Source organism: Rhinatrema bivittatum, chromosome 2 (assembly GCF_901001135.1).
Source record: "Rhinatrema bivittatum chromosome 2, aRhiBiv1.1, whole genome shotgun sequence".
NCBI classification, from domain to species: Eukaryota; Metazoa; Chordata; class Amphibia; order Gymnophiona; family Rhinatrematidae; genus Rhinatrema; species Rhinatrema bivittatum.
The window spans coordinates 377989799-378015786 of record NC_042616.1 but is presented as its reverse complement, the minus strand read 5'-3'; the positions used below and the strand labels follow the sequence as shown (position 1 = coordinate 378015786).

The following is a 25988-nucleotide window of genomic DNA, read 5'->3' as shown; positions in this document are numbered from 1 at the left end:
TATTTTCCGGCGTATAAGACGACCCCCCCCTTTTTTATACATATTTTAAAGAAAAAAAATAATTTTACACTCAAACAGGAGCAACCCTATCTATGAAAAGGCAACACTACAAATATTAAATCAGGCCCTAAAAACCAATACACCTCTTATTAGGAAAACAGAACTAGCAAGCAGCTATAGATCCCCACACAGAAATAATTGTAAAACTATACTAATAAGCAGAATAAATGTTTCAAAACAGCTATGAACAGAATAACATCCAACAATTAAAAACTATTAAACATTCTCCAAACACCAATATAATATTTCAAAAAAGCAGACACATCACATAATATTAAATAATTAAAATGGCAATCAAGAAAAATAAACTTAAAAAGCCACCTTTCCTTACCCCCTCCAGCAGCTCTCCTACTCCTCTTCCATGCAAGCCGTAGCACACACCAGAAGCAGCAGTAGTGGCTAAGCTCTATACTCATGGTCCTCTTCCTTAGGGCCCATGTCTATCACACACACACACACCATACCAGTCATGCCCCCATGACCAGTTTCTGTCTCTCACACACCAATCATTTCCCAAACAGTCTTTGACACACACACCAGACACCTTTCTGAACAGTTTCTCTCATGCCATACACAAAGGCTTCCCACTCCCGTGTTCTGCTTACCGTACATACACAGGCTTCTCACTCTCATAATCACTTTCTCTGTCTCACACACACACACACACCCACACACCAGTCTCTCTCTCATTTCCATGCTCACTCTCCACGTGCACAGGCTTCTCATTCCCTGAATCACATTCTTTCTCTCACATTCACACACAATAGTCTCTTTCTCTCACACACACCATCACCTTATCAACCAGTCTCTCTCTCATGCACGCACACACACACAGCCCTCCCACTCCCATGCTCTCTCTCACATAATCAGGCTTCTTACTCCCATGCTTTCTCACATACCCAGATTTCTCACTTCCATGCTTTTTCTCTCTCTCTCTCTCTCTCACACTCACATATACATAAGTCATCTCTCTGAGCAGTCACTTTCATTGTCTCTCACATATACACACACATGAGCTCTCTGACCAGTTTCTCTCAATCACAGACATGCTCTCAATCAAATACATTCTCTCACTTACACACAGGCTGGCTGGCTGCTTCTCTCTCTCTCACTCACTTCCTCTCCCCTCCCCCGCCCCCCAAGCACAAATAGTAGCTTCAGCAGCCTCCTCCTCCAGCCCCCACAGGCCAAGAAAGAAGAATCCCATCGGCCACGGGAGGCTCCTGCTGCTGTCTCCTTTCTCGATTACCGGCTGCTTCAATTGCTCGGGGGCTGATGCTGCAGCGGCCGCTGCTACATTATCACGCTGCACGGCCTTTCTTCTTCCCGCACACCGCGTATCACTTCCTGTTCCGGGTCCGGGGGGGGGAAATGCAGGCGCGGGAAGAAGAAAAGGCCAGCCGCAGATGCCACAGCTTTTTTTTTTTTTTTGCACCGCTGCCGTTCCCGCTGGGCTTGAACGTGCTGATAGCCCAGCGGCAACGGCAGCAGGGAAGGAAGAGCAGCGGGAGAGACCGGGAGCACGCGACACACAGGTGAGAAGAGCTGCCCTATAAGACGATACCCGGCATATAAGACGACCCCCGACTTTCGAGAAGATTTTCAGGGGTTAAAAAGTCGTCTTATACGCCGGAAAATACGGTATGAACATTTCTCAAAGTTTCCATACTGAACCCAAAACGTTTCCTGGTATTCTCATCAATGCAGTTAGCTGATTTACTGGCAATATGAAAAAGATACATAACTTGCAACATACTGCCTGATAAGATTACCCCTCATCCCAAAAGATTTGCTCATGTTGTCATAGCTCAGTATTCAAAGATGACAGGATCCAAGGACATTGTTAAAGTTCTTAGATGCATGCTTTCATATCTGTAGTTATATAGCACTCAGCTAATAGTCATCAGGACTGGAAGAATCCCAGCATCAGGATACCCAGATGCCTAAAATTCCACAACAGGCACCAGACTGGTAGGAGCTGCTGCTAGATGGCCCTGGAAAGAGACATTACTTCTACTGCCACCATCCAGTCCATGTTGCTTCTTCCTCTGCTGAAAATTAGATTTGGATCTGGGGAGAGATGCAGTAGCTATTCTTACTGGTGGCGTCCAGCAAAAGATACAAGTACTGCCACTGCTGCTGTGGGGCAAATCAGAGTCCTGGGAGAGATTTGGCTATTACCATGAGTGCTGATGGGGCCTTGGCAGAATTTAAGAAACTACTGCTGCTACCAGCAGAGCCTAGGCAGAGATATGGTTGCTAACAAAAAAAGAAAAGAAACCCACCCACCATCAACCGCCTGCAGCCCCGGTAAAAAAGGGGGAAGAGAGAAAAAAAAGGCAGGAGCCTTTTAAAAAAACAACAGAGAGACAGCGGGAGGCCCGTGATCGGGAGCCCGCCCCCCAACCCGTCACCAGTGCCGGAGCGCAAAACGAGCGACACCAACAGGCGAAAAAGAAAAGAAACCCACCCGCCATCAACCGCCTGCAGCCCCGGTAAGAAAGGGAGAAGAGAAAGAAAAGGCAGGAGCCTTTTAAAAAGACAACAGAGAGAAAGCAGGTGGCCTGTGATCGAGAGCCCCACCCCCCAACCCAACGTCATCAGCGCCGGAGCGCAAAACAAGCGACACCAACAGGTGAAAAAGAAAAGAAACACACCCACCATCAACCGCCTGCAGCCCCGGTAAGAAAGGGGGAAGAGAGAAAAAAAGGCAGGAGCCTTTTAAAAAAACAACAGAGAGACAGCGGAAGCCCCGCCCCCAACCCAGCGTCATCAGCGCCGGAGCGCAAAATGAGCGACACCAACAGGCGTCACGCGCCAAAGGGGCGCAACAAAGGGGCAATCCCCTTTGTGCACACCGCAGTGCTTACAGTACTCAATCTCTTGATATCTCTTGATAACTCCTGAACGAACAAAGGATGGCAAACCATCAACCCCCCAAAGACCATAAGATCAACAGAAACGACCCAAACACTTACAACAATTGGAAAAACAGAGAAACAAAACCAAAAATAAAACAAACATCAACTTTCAACCATTACGCACAACAAACTCTCAGCAGCTTAAAACTTTCCTTCCTACTCTTTAATGCTCAATCTATAATTTAAAAAATACCAATCGTCAATGACCTTCTCCATGATGAAAAACCAGATTTCATAGCCATCACAGAAACATAGGCAAAAAACACTGATACAGTACTAATTAACCAAATCAATAACTCTACCTACAGAACCTTTTTCAATTCCCAGACCTAAAAAGAAAGGTGGAGGCCTTATGCTAATCATCAAAAAAAACCAAAAAAACTTACAGATGAAATTAATCCCAACAAGCAATTGTCTCCATTGGAAATTGCACTATTTAATTCTCCACATCTACAAATTTGTCTGGTATACTGCCCCCCTAATACTCTAGATAAAAACTGCTCATCACTTACTGAATTTTTCCTGACCAAAATATCAATCAACAAACCCATAATTATTCTTGGTGACTTCAACCTACACATAAGACACTTCCCCCCACTCCCCTGCCTATACCCTCAATCATTGACGCACTATCATCACTGGGTCTCAGTCAAATTATCAATGGCCCAACACACAAAGAAGGTCATTCACTAGACCTAGTCTTCATCAACACTAACATTTGGTCAAACCACCAAACTAAGATAACAAAAATACCATGGTCAGACCACTCTATCATCCACGCAAACTTATATTCAAATTTTAAACTAACAACAAGAAAAAGCACAACTAAATCCTTCTCATACCGTTCACCTTTTTGCATTGAAACTCTTCAAGCAAATCTACAAACTGAACTAACATAGACCTGTCAAACACTAAAAACGCAACATCATCCTGGATTACCATAACTAGAACTGTAGCAGACAAGATAAATCCCATGATAAAGAAAACTATAAAAGAAACAAAAAATCAGAACCTTTGGTACAATGAAAATATCAGAGCAGCCAAACGGAAACTCAGAAAAAAAGAGAAATCATGGAGAAACAACAAAACAACCACACTACTAAACGCATACAGAACTCAACTAGCTGAATACAAAAAACTCATACATAAAACAAAAAAAAGACTTCTACACTAACAAAATAAATAAATACCAACAAAACCCTAAGATGCTCTTCAACATAGTAAAAAGCCTAACCAAATCATCTTACGATGATCAGCCACAAGCAACATCAAAGATCTCTAGTAACGACTTTGCAGACTTCTTTAATGAAAAAATCAAAACCCTTATAAAGAACAACCTAAAAAATGACTCACAAGACCAGAAAATACCAAACATTCAAACAAAAAGCTGGCCCAACTTTGAGACAGCATCTTCTTTAGATGTCCAAATGATCATTATTTATTTTATATTTATTTTAATTTTTTCTATACCGGCATTCGTGATAATATCACATCAAGCCGGTTTACAATAAACAATGGGTGATAACCGGAACAGAGAACGAAATAATATGAACTATACATAATATAGATGCAGTTACAATAAACAAGGAGTCGTACAACTAGGAGCAAGAAGAAGACAAGATAGAAACTTTAACATAGTGTATAAACCTGTAGAATGGTTTGTTTTTTTTTAAATTTTTTAATTAAAAACATGAACCCAGCCAAACACCCTATTGACTTCATTCCCATTACAACTATAAAAAATCTCAAACCACCACAAATAAGACGATAACTGAAATCGTAAACCTCTCCCTTACGGAAGGAAACTACCCACAATGCCTAAAATCGGCAATCATCAAACCCATTCTGATAAAGAATAATCTTGATCCTGAAAACCCAATGAACTACAGACCCATATCAAACCTCCCATTCATTGCCAAAATCATTGAAAAAGTTGTCCACACACAACTCACTGACCACCTAGAAGAAAACAACATCCTGCTACCCGCTCAATTTGGCTTCAGAAAACAACTGAACACTGAAACGCTTCTACTAGCAATGAACGACTTCGTACTCAAAGGTTTTGAAAAAGGCCACAGCTACCTTCTAATCCTACTCGACCTTTCTGCAGCCTTTGATACAGTAAACCACTCCATCATGACTGACCGTCTATCCGAAATTGGAGCTAAAGAAACCAACCCTACAATGGTTCTCCTCTTACCTATCACAAAGATCCTACCAAGTGCTACTCAATGATTCCCTCTCAAAGAAAATCAATCTAAATACCGGAGTTCCCCAGGGATCCGGCTCTGTCAGAGACACTCTTTAACATCTATTTGCTTCCATTATGCTACTTCCTATCAAATCTCAATCTGACACACTTCATCTATGCTGATGATATTCAAATACTAATCCCAATAAAACAATCACTAGAAGAAATATACAAATTAATAACAACTTACCTAAACAATATATAGGAAATACTAACCAACTTAAAACTCATCCTCAATTTCGACAAGACTGAAATGATTTTATTAAACAGAAAGAACTACTCTCCTCAAAATACCACCACTCAACTTAATGAACCAAAATACAGTTATATCTCCAATCAATCATGCCCGCAACCTCGGAGTAATAATTGACAGAGAACTTTCTTTTAAAAACCATATCACAACAAAAATCAAAGACGGATATCATAAACTACTTACTCTCCATCATTTAAAACCTTTTCTTTCCAATAACGACTTCAGATCAGTCCTTCAATTACTAATTTTCTCCAACATAAATTACTGTAACTCATTCCTTTTCAACTTACCTCTAAACACTATTCGCCCAATACAGATCCTACAGAACACAGCTGCAAGAATCCTCACTGGATCCAAAAAGCACGATCACATCACTCCAATACTTATTTCACTACACTAGATACCAATAAAATTCAGGATTGAATACAAAGTACTATCCATCCTTCATAAAATTATATATGAAAAACAAGAAAATTGGCTAAGCTCATCTATAAAACTACATACCCCAAATAGAAACCTCAGATCAGCAAACAAGGGACTGCTAAAAACACCACCTACGCGTTCCAATCAACTCACCTCAACCCAAAAGAGAGCAATATCTCTAGGTAGCCCAAAACTCTGGAACTCCCTACCAACTGAACTCAGAACTCAAGAAAACCTAAAAACATTCAAAAAAGATCTAAAAACATGGTTGTTCAACAAAGCATACCAACTCACCCAATGAACAACACAACAACTTCACCCTCCACTTCAACCTGAAGATTAAATGAATAAATGAACTTTTCACAACTATGGACTATAACTAAGAAGTGAAACGTAAAACAGAACAGTAAATCACTAGCATTTGATACCCCTATGTTTAACAACAGTTTAAATCTTTTTGAAATCCTGTTTATCCCCCTCAACATTGTAACCTTCATATTTGTTGTAAACCGTTATGATGGATTTATGATGATGAATCCGAATGACGGTATATAAAACTCGATAAATAAATAATAAATAAATAAATAACAGGGTCCAGGGACAGATCCTGCAGATTGGGAGATTGGGGATGGTTCCTATAGCCAGATCACATAGGAGGAGAGAGGCTAGAGGGAGGGGAAGAAGCTGCACATTGGAAGGAAGAAAGTAGACAAAAGATAGGGTAGACAGCAGGGGGATAAGCTCTGGTTCACAAGCTTTTTTCAGATAATTCAATTCCTTGGATTCATACAATTCTGCATATCTATGTCCCAGCACATGCACTTTGGTCAGCACTGTCCTGTTTACCTGAAGTCCCTACTTTTCGCAATATACATTTAGATGAAGCACATACCCATGCATTCTTGGTAGCCGGCCCCTCATTGTGGAACTCACTGCAAACATTTCTTTAAAGTGGCAGTGAAAACCTTTTTTTTTTCCCCCTTGGTACGGATTGACTTCCAAATCTCCACTTGATGGAGTAACTGTCAAAGATAAAGGCCCAGACAGAGATGCTCGCATTCTGGAGATAAAAAAAATGGATGCATAGATGGTGTTGACAAGAATGTTTTGGCTTCTCGGATCATGGAATGATATTTCAAAGATTGTTGAGCAGAGATAGGGTCCATCTGTTGAAGAAGGAGCACAGCATCTTTCAACACAGAATGGCAAACCTATTGAGGAATGCTTTAAACTAGAACTGTCAGGGGATGGGTGATTAAAACCCTACGGTAAGTAAAACATTAGATGCTTGTATAGATATGGAAAAAAGGGCAATATCTGGAAAACCATAGTAACATAGTAATGATGGCAGAAAAGGACCAAATGATCCAACTAGTCTGCCCAGCAAGTTTCTTATGGTAGTATCTGCCAGGCAATGGAGGCTACCCCCATATTTCTCTTAAGGGTAGCAACTGCCGCTCCATGTAGTTATGCCCAAGGCTTTTGATAACCCATAGAAATTTACTGCTACCAACATTTTTACTGGGTGATGAGTCTTCTTGAAAATTCAGACAATGCAGCTTGACGTGCTTTGCTTATGGGTTTGGCCTTAGCAGCAGTCCTGCGCTTTTTCTCTTATGTCTGTTTATCAGTACCCCAGACTGTAAATGTCAATGCTCACAGTATGGGAAATAAAGTCCCAGATCTCGAGGCAGAGATGGAATAAGCTTATTTAGATATAGTGGCTGTCATGGGGACATGTTACACTGAAAACCATGATTGGGATATAGTTATACCCAGCTACAATCTATTCAGGAAGGAAGGAATGAGGCATGTCATTATATATGACATGGAGAAGGACCATTTCTACACAAGAAGCTGGAGGGTAGTGGAATAGATGAAAATCATTTTACAGTAGAAAATGTATGGGAAGAGCTAAAGAATCTGAAAGTGGACAAAGCCATGGGGCCTGATGGGATTCATCCAAGGATTCTGAGGGAGCTCAGAGATGTGCTGGCGGGTCCGCTGTGTGACCTGTTCAATAGATCCCTAGAAACGGGAGTGGTGCCGAGTGATTGGAGAAGAGCGGTGGTGGTCCCGCTTCACAAGAGTGGGAACAGAGAAGAGGCTGGTAACTACAGACCGGTTAGCCTCACTTCGGTGGTGGGAAAAGTAATGGAGTCACTGTTGAAAGAGAGAATAGTGAAATATCTACAGTCCGGAGAATTGATGGACCAGAGGCAGCATGGATTCACCAGGGGAAGATCCTGTCAGACAAATCTGATTGACTTTTTCGACTGGGTAACCAAGGAATTGGATCAAGGAAGAGCGCTAGATGTCATCTACTTGGATTTCAGCAAAGCTTTTGATACGGTTCCGCACAGGAGACTGGTGAATAAAACAAAAAGCTTGGGAGTGAGTGCCGAAGTGGTGACCTGGATTGCAAACTGGTTGACGGACAGAAGACAATGCGTGATGGTAAATGGAACTTTCTCTGAAGAGAGAGCGGTTTTAAGTGGTGTACCGCAAGGATCGGTGTTGGGACCGGTCCTGTTCAATATCTTTGTGAGCGACATTGCGGACGGGATAGAAGGTAAGGTTTGTCTTTTTGCGGACGACACTAAGATCTGCAACAGAGTGGACACGCCGGAAGGAGTGGAGAGAATGAGACGGGATTTAAGGAAGCTGGAAGAGTGGTCGAAGATATGGCAGCTGAAATTCAATGCCAAGAAGTGCAAAGTCATGCATTTGGGGAGTGGAAATCCGAATGAACTGTATTCGATGGGGGGGGAAAGGCTGATGTGCACGGAGCAGGAGAGAGACCTTGGGGTGATAGTGTCTAATGATATGAAGTCGGCGAAACAATGCGACAAGGTGATTGCAAAAGCCAGAAGAATGCTGGGATGCATAGAGAGAGGAATATCGAGTAAGAAAAGGGAAGTGATAATCCCCTTGTACAGGTCCTTGGTGAGGCCTCACCTGGAGTACTGTGTTCAGTTCTGGAGACCGTATCTACAAAGAGACAAGGACAAGTTGGAGGCGGTACAGAGAAGGGCGACCAGGAAGGTGGAGGGTCTTCATCGGTTGACATACGAGGAGAGATTGAAGAATCTAAATATGTACACCCTGGAGGAAAGGAGGAGCAGGGGTGATATGATTCAAACTTTCAGATACTTGAAAAACTTTAACGATCCAAAGACAATGACAAACCTTTTCCAACAGAAAAAAATCAGCAGAACCAGAGGTCACGAGCTGAGGCTCCAAGGAGGAAGACTAAGAACCAATGTCAGGAAGAATTTCTTCACGGAGAGAGTGGTGGATGCCTGGAATGCCCTTCCGGAGGAAGTGGTGAAGTCCAAAAACTGTGAAGCACTTCAAAGGGGCATGGGATAAATATTGTGGATCCATCAGGTCCAGAGGACGCATATAAAGAGCAGGTAGTAAAATACTGCACGGAGCGGCAGTAGCCACAGAGGCATTCACGGAGCGGGATGCCAGTGGCCAGTGGTAGGTGTCCACCTTCATGGAGCGGAAGGATGTAGGGCTGTCATCTCCCAATTAAATAAAAAACAAAAACAAAAAACAAAACAGGGATGGGATCCATCAGGTCTAGAGGACACATATAAAGAGCAGGTAGTAAAATACTGCACGGAGCGGCAGTAGCCACAGAGGCATTCACGGAGCGGGATGCCAGTGGCCAGTGGTAGGTGTCCATATAAAGAGCAGGTAGTAAAATACTGCACAGAGCGGCAGTAGCCACAGAGGCATTCACGGAGCGGGATGCCAGTGGCCAGTGGTAGGTGTCCACCTTCACGGAGCGGAAGGATGGAGGGCTGTCATCTCCCAATTAAATAAATAATAAAAAAACCCAGGGATGGGATCCATCAGTTCTAGAGGACGCATATAAAGAGCAGGTAGTAAAACACTGCATGGAGCGGCAGTAGCCACAGAGGCATTAACGGAGCGGGATGCCAGTGGCCGGTGGTAGGTGTCCACCTTCACAGAGTAGAAGGATGAAGGGCATCCATCTCCCAATTAAAAAAGAAAAGAAAAAAAGAAAAAAAAACAGGGATGGGTTCATGGGCTTATAGGTATTACCAATTATTAGGCTTTTCAATATTTGATGATAGTTAATGTGACTTTCAAGGCATTCTTCACTTTCGGTGCATGTCCGGCATGACTCCTTGCTTCAATGACAGGGGAAAAGAAAAACTGATACTTCACACATTTCCAGCATTGCCCTCTGCTTCATGGCAGAGAGCTATGCTGCCGCTTACCCAACTAATCAAACTTAATATTTCACTTGGAAGCAGCTCCAGCACTGCTCTCTACATTAATGGTGGGGGTGAAAAGGGAATTAGAACATAAGGTTACTAAGAGCCAAGAGAAACAGTTAAGTATGAGAACAAATGTGTGAAGCTTGCTGGGCAGACTGGATGGACCGGTTGGTCTTCTTCTGCCGTCATTTCTATGTTTCTATGTTTCTATGTTTCTATATGAAGAATAGTATTAAAGTAACAGGACTGCAGGGCTTATGAGGTAAGCAAGAGGCACTGTGGGTTAATTTGGAAAAAAGGAATGGAATATCTATTCATACTGGTGTAATATACAGACAGAAGAAAAGGAGAGAGATTTAATGAAGGATATTCTCTAAATAGCTATGAAAGGGGAGGTGCTATTGCTAGGGGATTTCAATCTTCTGGATGTTGATTGGGATATCCTGGCTGCACTGCTTCTAGAAGCAGAGATCCTGGATTCTCTGCAAAAACAACTATTCTATTAACTGGTAATAGAAACCAAACAGGAGGGGGTGATACTGGAACTGGTGCTTACCAATGGGGACAGTATCTCTGATGTAGTTGATGATCCTCTGGAATCAAGTTACCATGGGGTGGTGTGGTTTAGTATTAGGATGCAAGAGATGAAGGTTCATTCAAAGGCAAGGGTCCTAGACTTCAAGAAAAAAAAGGGGAAGTACCTCAAGGAGTTCTTGGTTGGATGGGAAAATCTAGCAGAAGTAAAACTAAAAGGAGATAAGGGAAACTAATCTTTTTCTCAGAAAAGAAAAAAAAAAAAGGAGAGAAGAAAGGTCACTATGGTTTTCTAAAGTAGTAGCTAAAAAGGTAAACGAAAAAAGGTTAGGGTTCACAAATGGCAAGAGATCTCAGAAAGATGGAGACGGGCAACAATATCTGGAAAAAATAAGAGAAGCTGGGAAAATAGTCAAGAATGCAAAAATTCAAATAAAGAAAAAAATAGCAAATATAGTAAAACAGGGGGATAAGACTTTTTTTTTTTTTTTTTTAATGTTAGCGATAGAAAGAAGTGCAAAAGTAGCATTGTGAGCCTCAGAAGTGAAGGGGAGGAATATGCAGAGGTTGAGAGGGAAAAAGCAAAACTGCGAGGAGAAACATTGGGACAAATTATTTATTTAATTTATTTTAAAGCTTTTTCTATACCGCCTATACAAGCTGTAGCAGATCTAAGCAGTTTACAAATAAAACATACACAGTAAAACAATTAAAACAGAATGATAAAAACAGAATTTGTAATAGATAGAGAAGAATAGTTATGCTACATTGGGATATTGGTGTGGTTTATGTCTGAGAATCAGGAAAGGCTACTGAGTCTAGATAGGATTTGATAGCTTTTTTAAAGTAATTTAAGTAGTAAGTTGTCGAATGCAGTTGGGTAGCGAGTTCCACATAGCGAGACCTGCTACAGCAAAGGCACGTTTCCGTGTCAAGTCTACCCTGGCAGTTTTGATATTTGGCAATTTCAACTAAATTGCGTAATTCTTCGTGGTTCGAAACGGATTTTCCACGAACTTCGGGGAAAATTCGTTTTTTGGGTTAGTGCGGGGGGGAGGGGCACATATATTAAAAAAAAACAAAAAAACCACCCAACCCTTCAAATTTACTGTATTACAATCCCCCCCAACATCCCGATCTCTCCCCTAGACTTACTAAAAGCCCTGGTGATCCAGCGGGGTCCCGCGAGCGCTCTTTCCCTCCAGGCTGTCGGGCCTGCTACAAATCAAAATGGCGCCGATGGCCCTTTGCCCTTACGATGTCACAGGGGCTACCGGTGCCAATGGTCGGCCCCTGTCACATGGTAGGAGCAATGGAAGGCCAGCTGTCACATGGTAGGAGCACAAGATGGCGCCGGCCATCCATTGCTCCTACCATGTGATAGGGGCCGACCAATGGCACTGGTAGCCCCTGTGACATCATAAGGGCAAAAGGCCATCAGTGCTATTTTGATTTATAGAAGGCCAGACAGCCCGACGGCCCAGAGGGAGAGATCGCTCTCGGGACCCCGCTGGACCACCAGGGCTTTTAGTAAGTCTTGGGGAGGGATCGGGATGGTGGGGGGCTTGTAATACAGTAAATGGGAAGGGGTGGGGTGTTTTTATTTTCCTGATTCTGATTTATTTTTTTTTATTCGTTTTTCCGGGTTCGGGTCGGGTTTCAGCTTAGTTTTTGCCGAAAAACGATCCATGGGAAAACGAGTTTTCCCACGAAGCGCCCGAACTGAAACCCAACCCGACCCAGAAAACGAAACTCATCTCTAGTCACCATAGGCCCACAGGTTGTTTACTTTTATTTTCAAAGGGCCAGTAGTTTTTCCTCGCGGTTCTATTCTCTGACATCAAAGTGCAGGGACTATATAAGGAAAGTCCCTGCACTGTACTAGTGCCTTGGCAACATTTTTTTTTTTTAAAGTGCCAGGTTATTTGTTTTTTAGTCTCTTGTCACTCCCGTGTTTTTGGGTTTTCCTGAGATTTCTTTGATTTTCCGGTGATTACAGATTTTTCCCTGTGTTTTCTAATTCATGTTGTTAAGATACCAGTGATTGTTTTTTAATAAATTCTTTTTTGGCTGACATCCTTTGATCTTCGCTGACTACCCTGAATTTCACCGTCTGTCTGTGCTGTGCCTGGTTCTCTATCTGAGACCCCATGTAAGTCAAGCCGACCCCGGCACCCAAGGGCTCAACCTAAGGGGAACGTGAGTTGGTATTGGTGAAGTTTAGCGGGATTTCAATTTTTGTCCAGTCTAGTCTCCATCTCACGAGCTGGATCGCCTTCCTTCAGTTCAAGGGTCCACTTCTTAAAAGCCCAGAACAGTGTGAGACGGTTGTGTGAAAACCAAGTGTTTATTGTTTTTAGGTAAAGAGTGGCTAAAGCTAAAGTATGGCTCAAAGATGTACTGTATGGCAGGATAAATTGAATGTCATCGGCATATATTTTAAAATTTATGTTGAGACCAGAGAAAAGATGACAGAGGTAATAAGTATATATTAAACAAGATGGCAGATAGGGCTGAGCCTTGAGTCACTCCTAATTCAGTGATAAACCAGTTTGAATGATGGGGGCCAATATTGACTTGCAGTGGTCTATGGGATAAAAAAAAGACTTGAACCACTGAAGAACTTTTCCATTAATGCCAATATTTTGAAGGTTGGAACAGAGAATACTATGATCTAGGGTATTGAAAGCTGCAGAGGTGTCAAGGAATATTAGGATATAGTCAGTTTGAATCAAAACCACGGATTAAAGAGTCAAAGGATGAAAGTAGGAGAAGATGTGCTAGGCCTGATTGACAAACTGAAGAGTACTAAATCACCAGGACCGGATGGTATACACCCCAGGGTTCTGAAGGAATTCAAAAATGAAATTTCAGACCTATTAGTAAAAATTTGTAACCTATCATTAAAATCATCCATTGTACCTGAAGACTGGAGGGTGGCTAATGTAACCTCAATATTTAAAAAAGGGCTCCAGGGGTGAGCCAGGAAACTACAGACCGGTTAGCCTGACTTCAGTGCCAGGAAAAATAGTCGAAAGTGTTCTAAACATCAAAATCACAGAACATAAAGAAAGACATGGTTTAATGGAACAAAGTCAGCATGGCTTTACCCAAGGCAGATCTTGCCTCACAAATCTGCTTCACTTTTTTGAAGGAGTTAATAAACATGTGGATAAAGGTGAACCGGTAGATGTAGTATATTTGGATTTTCAGAAGGCATTTGACAAAGTTCCTCATGAGAGGCTTCTAGGAAAAGTAAAAAGTCATGAGTTAGGTGGCGATGTCCTTATGGGGATTACAAACTGGCTAAAAGACAGGAAACAAAGAGTAGGATTAAATGGACAATTTTCTCAGTGGAAGGGAGTGGGCAGTGGAGTGCCTCAGGGATCTGTATTTGGATCCGTACTTTTCAATATATTTATAAATGATCTGGAAAAAAATACGATGAGTGAGGTAATCAAATTTGCAGATGATACAAAATTGTTCAGAGTAGTTAAATCACAAGCAGATTGTGATAAATTGCAGGAAGACCTTCTGAGACTGGAAAATTGAGCATCCAAATAGCAGATGAAATTTAATGTGGATAAGTGCAAGGTAATGCATATAGGGAAAATAACCCATGCTATAGTTACACAATGTTAAGTTCCATATTAGGAGCTACCACCCAAGAAAGAGATCTAGGCATCATAGTGGATAACACATTGAAATCGTCAGTTCAGTGTGCTGCAGCAGTCAAAAAAGCAAACAGAATGTTGGGAATTATTAGAAAAGGAATGGTGAATAAAACAGAAAATGTCATAATGCCTCTGTATCGCTTCATGGTGAGAGCGTACCTTGAATACTGTGTACAATTCTGGTCACCGCATCTCAAAAAAGATATAGTTGCGATGGAAAAGGTACAGAGAAGGGCAACCAAAATGATAAAGGGAATGGAACAGCTCCCCTATGAGGAAAGACTAAAGAGGTTAGGACTTTTCAGCTTGGAGAAGAGACGGCTGAGGGGGGATATGATAGAGGTGTTTAAAATCATGAGAGGTCTAGAACAGGTTAATGTGAATCAGTTATTTAATCTTTCGGATAATAGAAAGACTAGGGGGCACACTCCTTGAAGTGAGCATGTGGCACATTTAAAACTAATTGGAGAGGACGTCCGGTAATGACGTCAGCGAGACCGGCGGAGAAAACTTGAGCTCTATGGTCCCCTGTGGGTCCTCCCCCCGATAGCCCTCGGACCGTCGGCGATTCGAACAGCCTTTGCCTCGGGGATCCTAGGCAATCGATGGGACCCTGAGCTGTCGATACTAAGCTTTTGGGCGCCGGATGCCGAAAGATTTAATCCGGGAGCAGAGCTGTTGCGGTGCGGCCAAGATGGCAGCCGCCATGCTGCACTGCTCGCTTGTTTAGCAGCCATACCAATGTGGCCCAGCGGCGTTTTGCAACGGAGATCCAGGAATGCCCTCCGGAGGTTCAGAGGACCTGCCAGTGTGTCCGGGGGAGACGTGACTTGCAGGGACAGCTGCTGGGCCGAGATGGCTCTATTACCACGAGGTATGGTGGCTGAGCCTGCTGAGGAGCGGGGGCTGGATCTCTGAGACTGCCTTCATCGATTAATACTCCGGGTATTGTTGCATTCTGGGCCCCTCCTCTTTTTTCTGGTGTGGAGCGCGGTTGGACTGAGTTATTTAGTGTTCCCTGGAAGCTCTCTGCCCTGCCCTGGTTTGAAGCCCGGCCTCGACAGGCTACTACTCTAACGGTGGTGGCTGCCTGTACTCCCAGCTTCGCTGTTGCATTCCGCTGGCTACTTGGAATTCTCTTTCTCAGATATCTCCTGCTGTACTCCCAGAATTCGCTGTTGCCTGTTATTGACTACTTGGAACTCTCTTTCTCAGACATCTCATACTGCACTCCCAGACGTCACTGTTGCATTCCGCTGGCTACTTTGAATTCTCTCTCCCAGGTATCTCATTACCGTACATTTCTCACCTGGTGGTTGTACTGCTGCCCAGGGGCCACTTTACTGTTCGGAGGGGGGCGATGTGACAGAGGAGTGCGCGGAAGAGTGTTGCTAAGATGGCGGAGGTTCCTGCCGGCGCCAAGATTCTTGACTCGCTGTCTGCAGATGCTCTTCTTCAAATCTCTCAAAGTGTCACAGCAGCCCTAGAACGTCGCCTCACTAAAATACAGGCCTCCATGGACGACATCAAATCAGCTTTGGAAGGTCAGATGAAACGGCTGGATGAAGCAGAACATGACCTGTCAGACCATGGGGACCGGTTGGGCAAGTCGGAGAGTAATGTGGAAGCGCTACAAGCTACCCAACGAGACTTGTTGGCGAAAATTGAGGATTTAGAAGACAGAAGTCGGAGGAACAACATACGTATAATCAGGATCCCAGAGTCAGTCAAGGGCAGTGGATTATCTGAATTTGTGGAAGCTTGGTTGCCGGGGAAGCTGGGCCTGGAGTTTTCTGCGGCACCGATGGTCTGTGAATGGGTTCATCGCATTGGAATATTGCGAGAGGGAGCAGTCAGGCCCAGACTAGTGCTAGCGAAAATCCTGAACTGGACATATAAAACACAGATCATGCGGGCTTCCAGGCAACAGGCGTCTATGGAATTCCAGGGCCATAAGATACTTCTTTTCAATGATTTCTCAGTGGCGACGACAGCACAGCGAAAGAGTATGTCTCCGGCGTGTACTGAGCTACATAAGAGGGGCATCAAATTTGGGCTACTTTATCCAGCCAAACTGCGTGTCTTCCATGGTAACAAAGTTTTCCTCTTCACCTCTAGGGATGCTGCGGACAAGTTTATAGCTACCTTGCCCGCCGCAGGGGGAGAATAACAGCTAGTCATTGTAGAGGCGCCTTCTTCGTTGTCGTCGAGGGGGTGGTTTGCTGATGACTCTGGCTCCTGTTTTATGGATCTTTCTCTACATTTGCTGATCGAAGGGACGAATCTCAAGTTTCAGTCACTGGGAAATGATCTGGCCTGACTTTGCCCTGATGCCCGTGGCCTTGAAGTGAAGCTGGAGTGTCGGGGTCCTCTAGCCTGGGGGATCGCGGGGCTCCACAATGATCTCAAAGTGCTGTTGATCTAGCCTGATAGTTTGAAAATGTTCTGTTGTTGTTTTTTGGGGGGGGGCGGGGGGTGTCTAGAGGGGGGCTCCTCTCTCCATTGCTCCAGAAGTGGAGGGGGGTGGAGTGGCTCTGAGCCTCTTGGGGCAAGCGGTTGTGTTGTGGGTTCTGTGGGTATGTGGGCTGATATGGATGTGGTATGTTTGGTGTGAATGTTGTGTCAGGGGTGAGCAGTTTGGTTTGTTGGGGTTGGGGGGGGGGGGTGGAAACCCTGGGTGACATCCCTCTCAAGATGGTACTAAGGCAGTTTTTTATGGCTAAGGGCCTATGTCCTTTGTTGTTTTTTCCCTATGATCCCGGTGGCTTAGGCTGGGGAGCCCCGGGATCATAGGGGCTCCCCAGCCTTTCTTGACGCATCATAGGGGCTCCCCAGCCACTTTGACGCATCTTCTTGGTGATGCTCTTTAAGTAATCCCTGCTATGGCCATGGTAAATTGCACATCTCTTAATGTAGATGGCATACACTCCCCTATCAAACGGAAGAAACTATTAATGGCTTTCAAATGCATGGGGTCGCAGGTTGTGTTTCTTCAGGAGACCCACTTGTCAGCGAGTGAACATGCCAAGCTACAGAGAGAATGGGTGGGGCAGTGTTTTTTTCTCCTCATACTCATCCCGAAAACGAGGGGTGGCTATATTAATTCATAAACAACTGCCTTTTCAATCAGAAAGAGTATGGCAAGACCCTGAGGGTCGTTATGTTATAGTCCAGGGATTGTGTAACCAGCAAAGAGTGGCCCTATGTAACGTATATGCTCCTAATCAGCATGCGTTTTTTACCCGTCTCCTGGGGATCTTAGGTGAACTTACGGATTGTGCATTGTTGGTGGGAGGGGATTTTAATATGGTAGCCAATAAGTTGGAAAACTGCAAACCTACTAAACCCATAGAACCTAATGATATACATAAAGGTCCCAACTTTTTGTGCCAGGAACTGCGCCTGCTGGACATATGGAGGGCGATGCACCCGGGAGAACAGGACTACACATTTTTTTCTCATCCTCACGGGTCTTATTCCCGTTTGGACTACTTTTTGATCTCGGAGTTCCCGTTCCCCAGGGTGACAACCGCTACCATAGGCACCTTTGCCTTATCGGATCATGCGCCGGTCTCTGTTACGGTATCATTTGGACGCTTACCTAAAGCCCCTTTTTCTTGGCGCATGTCTCCGGGCTTGTTTTTGGATAATGAGTTCTCCCGTTTCCTTACAGACCGCTGGGACTATATGCTTTATAATAACATGCCTGGTATTATACCACGGGTTCTGTGGGAGGCCGGAAAGGTAGTTATGCGAGGCCACATTATAGCCTATGTTGCTATCCAGAATAAGAAGTGTAATGCTGAGATTCTTAAGCTAACAGAGGAACTGAAACAGGCGCAACTCAGGCATATTAACACAATGTCGGAGCTTAGCAAACGTAAAGTAGATGAACTGAGGGAAAACCTGCACGCGCTATTGTTCCAATGAGCATCCAAATCTATGAGATATTATATCAGTTGTACAGATATGTTAATCGGCCCAGTAAATTGTTGGCTAGTTTGATTAGAGCGCGGGGCTCCAAATCTCTCATCACTAGTATTAAAGCTAGAACTAGGACCAGTCAGACAGCCTCTGCAGCTATTACAGCCAGTTTCCTTGACTATTACTGCGGGCTTTATGGGAAAAAGGCTAGTCATCTCCCCTCCAGAGAGTCTTTCTTTTCTAACTTTCCTTGGCCAAAGCTCACTGAGGCGCAGCTCCTCTCGTTAAATATGCCCATAACTGATTCTGAAATCCATGCCATCATACATGGCCTTAAGTTGGGAAAGGCGGCTGGCCCAGACGGCCTCGGGCCAGAGTTTTACAAGATTTTGAAATTTCCCATTTTGCCGGCGCTGCGGCCATATTATAATGGTTTAGTCCAAGGGACCCCGTTTACGCCCAAGGAAAATCAATCCCTAAACCTGGGAAAGATTTACAAGAAGTGGGCTCGTACAGGCCCATATCTCTCATCAATAGGGATTTAAAAATACTGGCGGCAGTGCTGGTGGTCAGATTGAGTCTCCTTCTGTAATTCATGGAGACCAAACAGGCTTTATTAAAGGGCGCTGGGGCATTGAAAATGTGAGGCGCCTGATTGGCCTTTTAAATTTTCATCCTAGGACTGAGGCACTGGTGTTGAGCTTGGATGCCGAGAAAGCCTTTGATTCCCTTTCGTGGGACTATTTGTTTTGGGCTCTACAAGCATATGGAATATTGGGCTCCTTTCTATCTTGGCTGCAGGCACTATATGCTAGTCCCAGTGCCCGGTTACTTATCAATGGTACCTTGTCGAAATCTTTCCCTATTTTATGTGGGGTGCACCAGGGATGCCCCCTGTCTCCTCTGCTATTTGTATTAGCCTTAGAGCCTCTGGCTATTAAGCTATGCTTGGAGGACGGGTTCCGGGGCCTCCGCATCGGCCTTCATCAGATGAAATTAGCACTGCTCGCTGATGATATCCTGCTGTTTGTGGGGCAACCCCGGACTAGCATCCCTGTTATTATTCAATGTTTTAATGTTTTTCAATCCATCACAGGCCTATTAATTTTTCCAAATCGGAGGCGCTTGCCCTTGACCCCGGAGTGCAACACCATTGGCCGGGAGGGTTCCCGTTTATGTGGGCTCAGAATAAAATGAAATACTTGGGGGTTTGGATCTCCCGAGATCCTCTAGATCTTTATGCCCTGAATATAAAAAACACATTAGCAGAATTGGATGCTCAACTCAAAGCTTGGCGCTCTTTACCTCTTTCCCTTTTTGGCAGAAGCGCCCTCTTTAAGATGGTGCTCATGCCTAAGCTGCTTTATAAATTGCATATGTTGCCCTGCTGGCTTACAAACAGAGATATACGGTGGTTGCAGTCTTCCTTCCAAGACTGTCTTTGGGCAGGGAAGAAAGCGAGGTTACGCTATCAGGTGTTGATGTCTCAGAGAGGGGAGGGGGGCCTTGGCCTGCCAGATGTTCGGTTATATAACGCTGCCTACCAGCTCAGATATGTGGGGGAATGGCTCCTTGATGAGTATGAATATTGTGAGGATGGACTGGTTATTAGCATGGTCGCCCCATGGTCCCCTCTGTACCTGATCCAGGCCAGCCCTGCGGCTTATCAGACCTTAACTATCCCCCGCAGTTTGGTGCAGCCATGTGGTCAGGCTTGGCGCTGGCTGCGGTCACGAGGGGGAGTGGCTGGACTTCCATCTCTCTTCATGCCCTTAATGGGTAACCTGGATTTTCCACCAGGCCGCATCAACCATTTTCTTTTTGATGCCTGGCTGCAGAAAGGTTTGGCATTCATTTTTCACTTTTATGTTAATGACTCGCCAACAGTACACGATTCTGCATCTTTGGCCAGAGACTATGATTTACCAGCCAAACATTTTTATGCATTCTTGCAAACCCGTCATTACCTCCAATCCTTTCACTGGACTGAGGAGTCCTATAAGTCAGCTTTCACGCAATGTTTCTTTGATGGGGCCCTAAAGCGTAACACCATCAAAGGCTGGTGTGAGTTCGGCAGAACATATCGTTCTGTGCCTCACGTGGCCTCTTTAGCCCAGTACTGGACTGAGGCATGGGCCATGGCTATCCCTACTCCATACTTGCTTTCGTGTTTCAAGCTTATGCCCAAAAGCCTACCAGACCTCTCTCAAGAGTTACAATTCAAGATTTTGCACCACATTTTTTGTGATGATGTTCGCCGCTGCCGGATGGGGAGGTTACCCTCCCTTAAATGTATTAAATGTCATCAAGTGACAGGTACTTTGGCACACAGGTTGTTTAATTGTCCTGTTCTGAAAGCATTTTGGAAGAAAGTGCTTGCAGTAGTCACCCAGTGCACGGGTTCCTCTATTGGTTGGACGGGCAAGTTACTTCTTTCTGGATTAAGGGGTGCTCTCCCTTCTTATAAGTTGTCCTTGGATAAATTTGGCCATACTGCAAAATTGCTGGCGTGCCGAACGATCTTAGCTGACTGGATAACACCAGACACGCCACCCAATCTGCGGGCCTGGTTTGGACAACTGGCATTTTCAATGCAAATGGAGCGGCTGGTCACCCTGAATAATGAAAAGGAATGGGACTTGATCTACCAGTCTTGCTGGTCTACTTGTTATGCCCCTTTTGCCGTTGGATCTCCAATCCACTTTTAACTGCCACTGGATATCATTCTTCTTGGAAGGATTGGAACTCTAGCAACTCCTACCTAGCTACCACCCAGGAAAAAGATGTAGGCATCATAGTGGATAATACTTTAAAATAGTCGGCTCAGTGTGCTGTAGCAGTCAAAAAAGCAAATAGAATGTTAGGAATTATTAGGAAGGGAATGGTTAATAGAACAGAAAATGTCATAATGCCTCTATATCGCTCCATGATGAGACCACACCTTGAATACTGTGTACAATTCTGGTCGCCGCATCTCAAAAAAGATATAGTTGCGATGGAGAAGGTACAGAGAAGGGCAACCAAAATGATAAAGGGGATGGAACAGCTTCCCTATGAGGAAAGGCTGAAGAGGTTAGGGCTGTTCAGCTTGGAGAAGAGACGGCTGAGGGGGGATATGATAGAGGTCTTGAACGAGTAGATGTGACTCGGTTATTTTCACTTTCGAATAATAGAAGGACTAGGGGGCATTCCATGAAGTTAGCAAGTAGCACATTAAAACTAATCGGAGAAAATTCTTTTTCACTCAACGCACAATAAAGCTCTGGAATTTGTTGCCAGAGGATGTAGTTAGTGCAGTTAGTGTAGATGGGTTCAAAAAAGGTTTGGATAAGTTCTTGGAGGAAAAGTCCATTAATGGCTATTAATCAATTTTACTTAGGGAATAGCCACTGCTATTAATGGCATCAGTAGCATGGGATCTTCCTAGTGTTTGGGTAATTGCCAGGTTCTTGTGGCCTGGTTTTGGCCTCTGTTGGAAACAGGATGCTGGGCTTGATGGACCCTTGGTCTGACCCAGCATGGCAATTTCTTATGTTCTTATGTTCCTGGTAGGCCGTGTGTCTTGACACTTGATCTGAGTTCATTGTAGGCTACGATGGGGACAGAACTTGGTTAGGGCATTTGAAATCTCAACAAATGTTTGGCAATATTTCTTATGGAGGGCTTGTCTCCCAGGGTAGGGGTGGGGAAGGGGGCTGTGAGTAATGTGAGGAATGTCTGTGGTTGTCTGTGATGTGACTGGGCGGTGGGTTATGGTTTGAGTTTAATCTGTTTATCTTGGTCCGAAGGACCTCAAAAGGAGAGTACACGGGGTGTTGTTACAGTTGACCTTGCTATGTTGAGGGATTGCTCTTGTAGTGAACCATGGTGTTACTATTTGCCTCACACTGTGCTTTTTCTTCCCCAAAGTCTGGTTTTGATTATCCCTGTGTTGCTCTTTAATAAAAATGATTTTGACAAAAAAAAAAAAACAACTAATCGGAGAAAGTTCTTTTTTTACTCAACGCACAATTCAACTCTGGAATTTGTTACCAGAGGATGTGGTTAGTGCAGTTAGTGTAACTGTGTTTAAAAAAGGATTGGATAAGATCTTGAAGGAGAAGTCCATTACCTGCTATTAATTAAGTTGACTTAGAAAATAGTCACTGCTATTACTAGCAACAGTAATATGGAATAGACTTAGTTTTTGGGTACTTGCCAGGTTCTTATGGCCTGGATTGGCCACTGTTGGAAACAGGATGCTGGGCTTGATGGGCCCTTGGTCTGACCCAGTACAGCATGTTCTTATGTTCTTAGATTTGGTGCTGTGCGGAAACCATTTTGGTTTGGATGCAGTATGTAATCTTCCATATAGTCATTTAACTGGTGAAGTATGACGGATTTGAGTATTTTTGCTAATGTGATAAAACATAATTTGTAATAGACAGAGGAGAAGAGCAGTTACTCTACATTGGGATATCGGTGTGGTTTATGTCTGAGATTCAGGAAATGCTATTGAGTATAGATATGTTTTGAGAGCTTTTTTAAAGTCATTTTTCATAGTAAGTTGTTGAGGCAATTGGTCGGTAGTTAGATAAATTTGTTGGGTCATTTGTTTTCTTTTTAAGGATTGGAAGAATAGAAGTTCGTTTTAGAGAGTATGGGAAGGTACCAGAAGCTAATGATAGGTTTACTAGTTGGGTCAGTTATGGGGAGATGGCATCACGGTTTTCTCTTAATAATCGTTAAGAGCAAGGGTTTTGTGAGTATGTGAGTTATGGTATCCGAATTGACAAGAGTAGATGACTGAAGGTAGGTTGCTTTCTGGTATAGGAAGATGGTGGAAATTTGAGGATAGGGTAGAGATTTTATCCTTGAAATGATCAGCGATATCATTGCAGAAAGATATTAAGATATGGTAATTGGGTTTGTTTTTTTAAGTTTGTTAATAATTTAACAATATTAAATATTAAATAAGACATTGTTGCTGCTGTTAGCAGTTTGTATTTTTTGTGTGTAATTGGATTTTTTGGCATGGTCGATTTGTTTTTTGTACTTGTGTAAATGAGAAAAGTAAGCATGTTTCCTTTTAATTAGGGTTTTTTTTCACCATCGTCATTCTAATTGACGTAATTTAGCTTTCATGTGATGTAAAGCTGGTGCGTACCAAGGGGCATTGTGCCTGGAGGAAACAGGGCAGAGTTTTTTAGATGCAAATAAGTCTAAGGATGTGGAGGTAGTATTGTTCCAGTTTTCAATTTCTGTATCAACATCGTTTATGGTAGTAGAGTTAGAAATTGGAATCAGGCAAGGGAGGAGGAAGTTACTAAATAGCTCAGGGTCAACTTTTTTTCTTCTGTAAACCAGCTTGGAAGTTGAGTTTGAGCTATTACAAAGGCATGGATTCACCAGGGGAAAGTCCTATCAGACAAATCTGATTGATATTTTTAATTGGGTGACTAGAGAATTGGATCAAGTAAGAGCATGTGATGTGATTTACTTGGATTTCAGCAAAGTTTTTGATACAGTCCTGCATAGGAGGCTTGAGAATAAAATGAGAAGCTTGGGAGCCAGTGCCAAAGTAATGGAGTAGATTACAAACTGGTTGACTGACAGGAGACAGCAGGAAATGGTAAATGGAATCTACTCGTCGAGGTCAGTCGGTCGCGGCTTTTCCCGCCGCGACCGACGGACCTCGCAGACAGCCACACCGACCGGAGGAGCTGGGAGGAGGGCCGCGCAGACGGCGCAAGGACCCATCGGGGTAAGGCCTTAATTCCTCGCCCTACCGCAGACTGCCCACCGCCGGCCACGAGGCCAATCTGACTCACCGAGGCCGTCCCTCGCCGACACTGCTGCACGCCGCTCACGACCCCCCCCGAAGACCAGCGGCGCACGAACGACGTCATCAAGCCCGCGACGCCAAGGGGATTTAAATCCCTGCTCGCTCCTCAGGCGTCCTTTCTCGCCGCGACCGACGGACCTCGCAGACAGCCACACCGACCGGAGGAGCTGGGAGGAGGGCCGCGCAGACGGCGCAAGGACCCATCGGGGTAAGGCCTTAATTCCTCGCCCTACCGCAGACTGCCCACCGCCGGCCACGAGGCCAATCTGACTCACCGAGGCCGTCCCTCGCCGACACTGCTGCACGCCGCTCACGACCCCCCCGAAGACCAGCGGCGCACGAACGACGTCATCAAGCCCGCGACGCCAAGGGGATTTAAATCCCTGCTCGCTCCTCAGGCGTCCTTTCTCGCCGCGACCGACGGACCTCGCAGACAGCCACACCGACCGGAGGAGCTGGAAGGCCGCGCAGACGGCGCAAGGACCCATCGGGGTAAGGCCTTAATTCCTCGCCCTACCGCCGACTGCCCACCGCCGGCCACGAGGCCAATCTGACTCACCAAAGCCGTCCCTCGCCGACACCGCTGTACGCCGCTCATGACCCCCCCGAAGACCAGCGGCGCACGAACGACGTCATCAAGCCTGCGACGCCAAGGGGATTTAAATCCCTGCTCGCTCCTCGGGCGTCCTTTCCCGCCGCGACCGACGGACCTCGCAGACAGCCACACCGACCGGAGGAGCTGGGAGGAGGGCCGCGCAGCCGGCGCAAGGACTCATCAGGGTAAGGCCTTAATTCCTCGCCCTACCACCGACTGCCCACCGCCGGCCACGAGGCCAATCTGACTCACCGAAGCCGTCCCTCGCCGACACCGCTGACGACCCCCCTGAAGACCAGCGGCGCACGAACAACGTCATCAAGCCCGCGACGCCAAAGCGATTTAAATCCCTGCTCGCTCCTCAGGCGTCGCGCGACAAAGGGGCCTGCTCCTTCGTGCAGCCCCCTAGTGCTGCCAATAGACCCCAACTTACCTTCTCCCCCCTCAAGCTGGCCTGCGAACCCCACAAGAGAGGCCCACCGTCGCTGGCAGCAGTATCCTCCGACTCCAAGCCACCCCCAGAATCTCCTCTCTCACCGCTGTTCCTGATCACCTTCCTCCATCACACACTTTGGTGTACTTCACCGCCTGCGCGTCCCATCCCCACCCAGAGCTCTACTTACACACCAACCACGGCATCCCAGCAAAACAAACCTCGCTCTCTGACCTCACCTTATCCCATCCTAGCCTGACTCCCAAGACTCTCCTCTCTTCTGTTCTTTTCTGTCCTCCTGCCCAAACTTTGTCATCACCACCCATACCGCCTTCTACCAGTAATCATCCTTCATCTCCCCACCCAAAACCTATCCCGCCACTCAGATGCGACCCATCCCCACCAAACACTAGAGTCAGCTCACCAAAAGACCCGTTCTCGGATGACCACATCACCCGCCCAGCCTCGAACCTTCACGTCATCTCACACGGATACCAACACTTCCTCTCCTACGACAATCCTACGAGAAGACAAAGTGGCCCCTCAACCTCAACTCATTCCTAACATGAATCCACCTCACAAATCCTCTCTCCAGCTTGGATACAGGCATCTGATCAACATCCCCTTCAAGAATCATGCCAAAAACCTCATCTTTCTCACCTTTCTCCTTATCAACGCTCAATCACTAACCAAAAAATTCATGCTACTAGCCGATCTCATCCAAGATAAAAACCCTGACTTCATCGCCATAACAGAAACCTGGCTCCAAAATACTGATCACATGATATCTAACCAAATAACCCACCCCGACTACGACTTATTCTCCATCCCTCGCAAGGC

At 44.9% G+C, this 25988-nt stretch overlaps 1 protein-coding gene across 3 annotated transcripts in view; it reads right to left on the bottom strand.

Annotated features, from left to right (window-relative positions):
- ELP2 (elongator acetyltransferase complex subunit 2) overlaps positions 1–25988 on the bottom strand; it is a 751239-nt gene that overhangs the window by 511104 nt on the left and 214147 nt on the right. The gene's annotated exons all lie outside the window — the stretch shown is intronic.